Source organism: Rattus norvegicus, chromosome 1, assembly GCF_036323735.1.
Source record: "Rattus norvegicus strain BN/NHsdMcwi chromosome 1, GRCr8, whole genome shotgun sequence".
NCBI classification, from domain to species: domain Eukaryota; kingdom Metazoa; phylum Chordata; class Mammalia; order Rodentia; family Muridae; genus Rattus; species Rattus norvegicus.
This window is the reverse complement of record NC_086019.1, coordinates 177,299,124-177,305,842: the sequence shown is the minus strand read 5'-3', so window position 1 is coordinate 177,305,842 and position 6,719 is coordinate 177,299,124.

Sequence of the window (6,719 nt, the reverse complement as noted above, 5' to 3'; positions counted from 1 at the left end):
CAAGTATAGCTACGACAAGAGTTACAACCCTGACTATCTGTGGAACGTAGCTTCTTTGTGCTCTCAGAAAACACTTCCCAGAAGATTTCACCTCGGTGATGCTGGTCTCTTCTTAATCACCACTAATTTCTTAGCTCCAGCTAACCAGCATCAATTGTCCCAGTCGTCCCTTCTATTTTTCACTCTAAAGCCAGAACCACAAGGCCGAAGCTGCTGAGTTCTGCTGCCTGCAGGAGCGGGAACATGTTCCCCACCTTATGCTGTTACCAGCTTTCTGTTTTCTAACTCCCTAGCCCAAGCATAAACAAACCCTCACACTGACACAAACAAAATGGCATTTGTTGAAAGAGGGTTGCCTAGTCAGCACCCCGGTTACATTTTTATTCTTGATTCTCATCTGAACTGGCTTACTGTACAGCAGGATGTTAGTGCATTTCCTGTAGATCTTGGGAGATAAGGGAACAAGACTGGAATGCAGTCTTTCTGGAGGGAAGATGTTGCTGCCCGCCCCACCACTTTGCACTAGGAGATGCCTAGGGTACTACACATCTGAAGACACAGGGATGAGCTCCTGCCAGCCAGGTCCTAGCACAGATAGGAGTTAAGTTGTGAGGAAAAACACTAAAGATCCAAGATGGCATCTCCATCCCCACACCACACACACACACACACACACACACACACACACACACACACACACACCCCACACAGAAGCACACCAACTTTGGCTTAACCACCACAGTGACATTGAGCCATTCCTCTTCCCTGAGCATCTCTTTATCTTGCACTCTGAAACTAGAGTAACTAAAAGAGATAAATGTGTGTGTGTGTGTGTGTGTGTGTGTGTGTGTGTGTGTGTGTGTTGAGGTGATGGAGTGGGGGAGTAGCTCATCTCTGTCTGAAACACCTGCTGAATCAGTGGGGGGCTCCCACAGGAAGCAGATGGTCCACTCAAAATAGAACAACGTGAGGCCAGTCTATTTACAAAAGGCACTTGCAAAGTGCTAGTGAAGGGTGGTGTGTCCTGGGCCTCGCATATCTAGGCCTAAGGGGTAGCCGGAAGGCAAATACTCCCAAAGCCTTGGAGCCCCAGAGTGTAAAAAATGCTGGAGACCTTCTAAACCATTTGTCTAAATATTTGAAATTCATCACTCGAATCACCAAACCAAGGTGTTGTAACTGTTGCCTCAGCAAATCCCCCCATGTGGCAACCTGAAAACCTCAGAAGCTATGGTTCTCAGACTGTTCTGAATCCTGTGCTGGAACAATGTAGATGGGAAGGGACTCCAGCCCCCAACCCCGACTCCCACCCTTCTCCATTCTGTCATCACTATAATCTCTGCTGTGACTCAGAGAAAGCTCGCTCATACAGATGGATACCCAGGCCTCACACCCACACTAACCCCAGTGCTCCCCATAAATACATTACATGTCCTTTGGTAGGCTAAGGACCCTGCAGAGAAAGAGTACAGTCTGTGATGGTGACAGAATGGAACGATAGGCACATATATGTCTCTGTTCTTCCCACTCTGAACCTTGGGGAAGCTTTTGCAGTTCTTTCTCATAATGCTTTCTTTTTTTACCACTTCCTCTTCTACTTCCAAGTCCTCCAGTATAGATAAGATTTCTGACACTGTAATTTCAGCTTCTTTGAAATCATTCTAACCTTAGTGTCTAAAGAGTTTCCTCAAAGATTGACCCATTCTACTTCTTAAGCAGGAAGGTAAACAACTCAAATAGCTTCAGGAAGTCCCTGAAACTGACCAGATTTACTAGGCTCCTCCCTGCCAACATTGGCAACAACAGCTAAGAGTCTCTGTTAGACAAACTAAGCTTCAAAGAAGACTCTAAGAGTAGACCCGGAACAAGTCATCTATGGAACATAAAAATCATAAATAAAAGATCCATGCTCTTATTAGTTGATAACGTAACATTGGAACAAGTCTATCTGCAGGGGATCTTTAGCCAGAAAATACTTTAATATGACTATAGCTTACTTGAAATTGAATCAGGAAAACATAGTCTTTGCTATGTTCTTCATGATTCTTATATTTAGAAGTTATGTCTGTGGTATACGTAGTAAAGTCAATATTGTTTGGCATTTGAGATGTTACACCAATTTGAAATTCAAATAGACAAGTCCACTGGGGAGAGTATGGATTCTTATCTGAAAAGCAGGTGTGTGTGTTTCTCTGTGTGTGTCTCTCTGTGTGTATGCTGTGTGAATACTGTGTGTATGTGTGTCTCTCTGTGTGTGTCTGTGTACTAGTGTATATATGCTGTGTTTATGTGTATGTATGTGTATCTCTCTCTCTCTCTCTCTCTCTCTCTCTGTGTGTGTGTTTCTGTGTCTGTGTCTGTGTCTGTGTCTGTGTCTGTGTCTGTGTCTGTGTCTGTGTCTGTGTCTGTGTATGTGTATGTGTATGTGTATGTGTATGTGTATGTGTATGTGTATGTGTGTGTCTGTATATGCTTGCATGTCTATGACCAAGATCTGGTACTGGCAGGAAGAAACAAGGCCATGCCCTTCTAATCATAGTATAGACTAATGGGGTGTTATATGGAAAGCTGCCTATTTCCCTGAAAAGCTAAGGATGTCTGGGAGATGGGTTTGGGCTTGACAGAGGTACCCAGCCAGTGTGAAGGAAAGACCCCCCATGGGAAATGTACTGGGGACAGAACCACTGATGGCTTTATAGCTTTGCTTCAAGCATCTTTGTTTAGGGCTTGACTTACTAAAATTTCCCTGCATTTGCCTCACTATTTAGTAAAGTTTAACTGGGGCAACAGACTCCCTCAAAGGCATTTCTGCTTCTCTGAGACCAGTCTTCAGCGTGTGGCATTCCAGAAGATTTGACAGTGGCGACAGCTGGAACCAATGAGGATCCTCTAAGAGAGAATTCAGGAGTGGTGGAGAAGTTCCCACACTCAAGTGGCCTCTTTCTCCCACCCTGGGAGTGGCTGAGCATTGCTGTAACATAAGGCCAGGCTGAGATGGTTCTAATGTAGTCTTGTGTCTTGGCCCATGGCTCCAACAAGCTCTCACCTGTTCACCTGTTCTTTCTGTTCTCTGTGGCGCTGCAAGAGAAGTCCACATGTCTGCCAGAAGGACACCACCAGGAAGGGAGGTCACAGAGACAGTAGAAGTGCACAGCCTCCCTCCCGGTCCTCTGCTGGGTGAAAGCTTCACGTAGAAGTTCTAGAACTGTTGTGAGTCTGAAGCATTTAACCCACGTCAGGCCTTCTGCTTACACAAACTTGAACCTTATGTGCACAGATGTGATAAGACTCTGCACCTTTGGACTGTGGAGTTAAACCACAGGCTGAGGGTTCCCTTCACCCAGACATGACTTAGAGACTGTTTTGCTCCACCAAAGCTTATTTCAGGTCAGGCTCAGGCGTTCATTCTCCCAGGTCAGTCTCAGACAATATCACTCGTTAAATGCTTTCTGTAGAACTAGGAACTGAAAGCGGGAAATTATAATGAAGAGAAAGAAAAGTGATGCTTTCAGGATGAGGTCAGTCTTTTTCCAACTTCCACTTGCTATTCACATGTCCCATTCACTGCTATCAAAGTTCCTGGCCATTCTGCACCCTGAGGTCTTTATTTGTGAATAGAGGGTTCCTTAAACTGTGGGCTGCTTTGCAAACATTAAGAGAAGCAGCATGCAGAAAGAATGCTAGACCTCAGCTGAGCCTGCCTCCTTCCCTCAGCCCTAATGGAAACATATTATGGACAGGACAGAACATGGGCAGCTTGACCCACAGCAGCATGATATGCACTGCTTGGTTCTCTACCTTCCAAATAAATTGTTTCATTAATTTCATGGCAAAGAAAGAAAAGAAGAGCTGGCAGCTTGCCAGGGTTAATGGGATCCTTTTGTTGGACTTTGCAGCCTGAGATGGACCAAGCTCTTACCCAGTGTTAATCTGCAGAGCACTATAATCCAAATTAGACAGTGTTACAAGTCTGACGCTCAAGGATGGAGAATGCGTTGCTTCTAAAGCAGTGGTCTTGGAGCCAGCTATAGGTTAGATCTATAGGGGACGCTCCAGAGCAGGGCCCAGGCTGCTCCCACAAGCATCCAGACTGAGTTTCTGGGCATCAGTGTTGCTTTTAATGGCATAGCAGTGGGCAATGAGCCCTCTGAGGGCAGCCATTGGGTTCTGCAAACACCAGGCTCACAGGTGGACGGCAGCTGCAGAAAAAGCATCCACTGGCTGTTTCTGCTCTTCCCTCCAACTCTATAACTTTGTCCTCTATCCTGCCATGTCAGTGATAGTCCCTGTCTATCACCAAACTGCCTCTGGACCTCCTATAGTCTCCTGGATCCATGGTGCCAAGATGATAGAGGGTACACTGAGGAGATGGAGAAAGGGAAATAAATGTCCCTCTCTGCGTTGGTCCAAAGACCTGCCTGATGAGCATTTTCGAGATGACTATTGTGGTATTGGTCCCTTTCAAAGATTACTCTTACCTGCCTGTTAGATTACGGCCAGTTTCCAGTATCTGCACAAGACTCACAGGAGAGTTATGCATTTCTAGCAGCACATTCAGTCTCTGCTTGGCTGGTTTGCAACTCACACTAAGAAATGAGAACCTCAAAATGTTATTCTGACCATGCCCAGAAGTCTGTAAGTAACTACAGTCTCTGGAGAACCTTCCCAGAGGGGCTGGTCATTAGGGAACCTGGGATGAAGTGAGGGGTTATTCTGGTCAAAAGAGATCTGTCGTCTTTCATGACTTCTGTGTCCTTGTGCTTAATTCCTCTGCAGAGCCTGGATGTCTCAGTCTCCCATTAAACCCCAGTGTCTGATTCTAGACTTACAGAACCCTAAGTCTCCAGCACTGCTTTCTCAGGGCTGAGCTGCCCCTGGGATTTTGCCATTGTAGCATTGTGTACGTTGTTCTATTACAAAAATGATTCTCAAATGTTTTTATCATGAGATGCCATAGGTTCTGTGAAATAGTCAAGCGAGACTAAAGAGAAGACAGTATGCCTCTCTCACAACCGCTACTGTCCAGGGTTAACTGCCTTCGATTTGGTGTATATTATTGTAGATCTTTTACTCAGGGCTATATTTTAGCATTCATCACTAGACCACAGTGCATTTTACATAAAACACTTGGTAGTAATTTTCCAGTCTCCTTGACCATGGGTTCAAACATTTGCATAATGCTTATTGTGTTTGAAGGTTCTGTAAACAGGCGTTTGCCAAGTATCAATTAAATGGCCATTTTTAATTTTTCATGATTGTAACTAATGGTACGATAAATGTTATTATGTACTTTTTCCATTTTGGATCATTTACGTTGGTTTGATTCCCATTAATGGAATTACTTAGCAAAAGAAAATAATCTAAAGAAGCAATTTACAACTTAATAGGGTGATAGGAAAATAAGAAAGATACACAGTCAAACAACTTATTGGTTAAATATGTTATAGTTCATTTGTATTATTAAATACTACAAAGCTATTAAAATAATGCTACAGGAGAAAATTTAATATTATGAGATTTACCCTGTGTAATAATTTATAAAACAATGTACCCAAAATTATATGTAATTTGCATAAAAGCCTTTAACATGTTTATTTATGTGTTAGTTGTATAAAGGCATTTAAATTTTTCTATTTATTTTTGATTATGTGTATGTGTGTGTATCCACCATCTGGATGTGCACTGTGTACATGCTGTGCCCGGAGAGGCCAAAAGAGGGCAGATCCCTTGGAACTGGAGTTACAGTTAGTTGTGAGCTAACTGATATGGGCACTAGGAACCAAACTTCACTAGGAACCAACTTCACTAGGAACCAAACTCCAGATCCTCTGCAAGTACTCCTCACAGCTGAGCCTTCTCCAGACCTATGCATAAAGGAATTTCTATAACCAACATAAGTCAATGCAATTTATATATGAGTACACTTGGGGTCCAAGAATCGCCCCACAAACCACAGGAACACTGAACTCAGTCAAACAGGAATGATTGATTGAGCACACACTAAAGACTGATTGACCTGGGCAGCAGCTCAGGCTGGAGAGCTAAAAGCTACATGCTAGACATTTTTCAGAACCAGCTTATAAAGGCTAAAACAGCAAAACAAAAACAAAACAAACAAACAAACAAACAAAAAAACCAACCAAGCAAACAAACCCACACACAGTGAGCTCATACATGGGTGCTGGAAGTCCTACCCAGTAAGCCCAGTGAGAGTCAGCCCTGACTCAAGCCATGTTAGACAGAACAGTTCTTATTGACCTTTAGTTTGATGGGTTCTAGGTGAGGATTATAGCTGTGTGGAATTTTTTAGGATTAACAAACCTCATACCATATAGAACGTAACAGGCAGGGTGTTTGGTCAGCGTGACCTTGTTCTGAATCTAGTTATTTTTCTGAGTCAATGACTGGCAGACATTTTCCAGCAACTATATGAAATAGCAGGCAGGAATGGAACAAAATGGCTACAGCTATGCTCGAGGGGCAGGCTTCAACAAATACAATGTTAAAGAGCAGCTGGATCCAGGAGCATGGAAGGCGCCTTCCCGGACTCCTGGACTCCAACAGTCTTCACGTCTAAATTGAATTACCAAGAACGAAGATTTATTAGAAAGCTGCAACAATAAAAGATGTAGCATCTGTGCGAGAATGATTTTAAAAAGAAAAGAATTCAGGGGTGTCCGACTGCTTGCTGAAAAGAGCCAGAGTCTAGATTCTAGGCT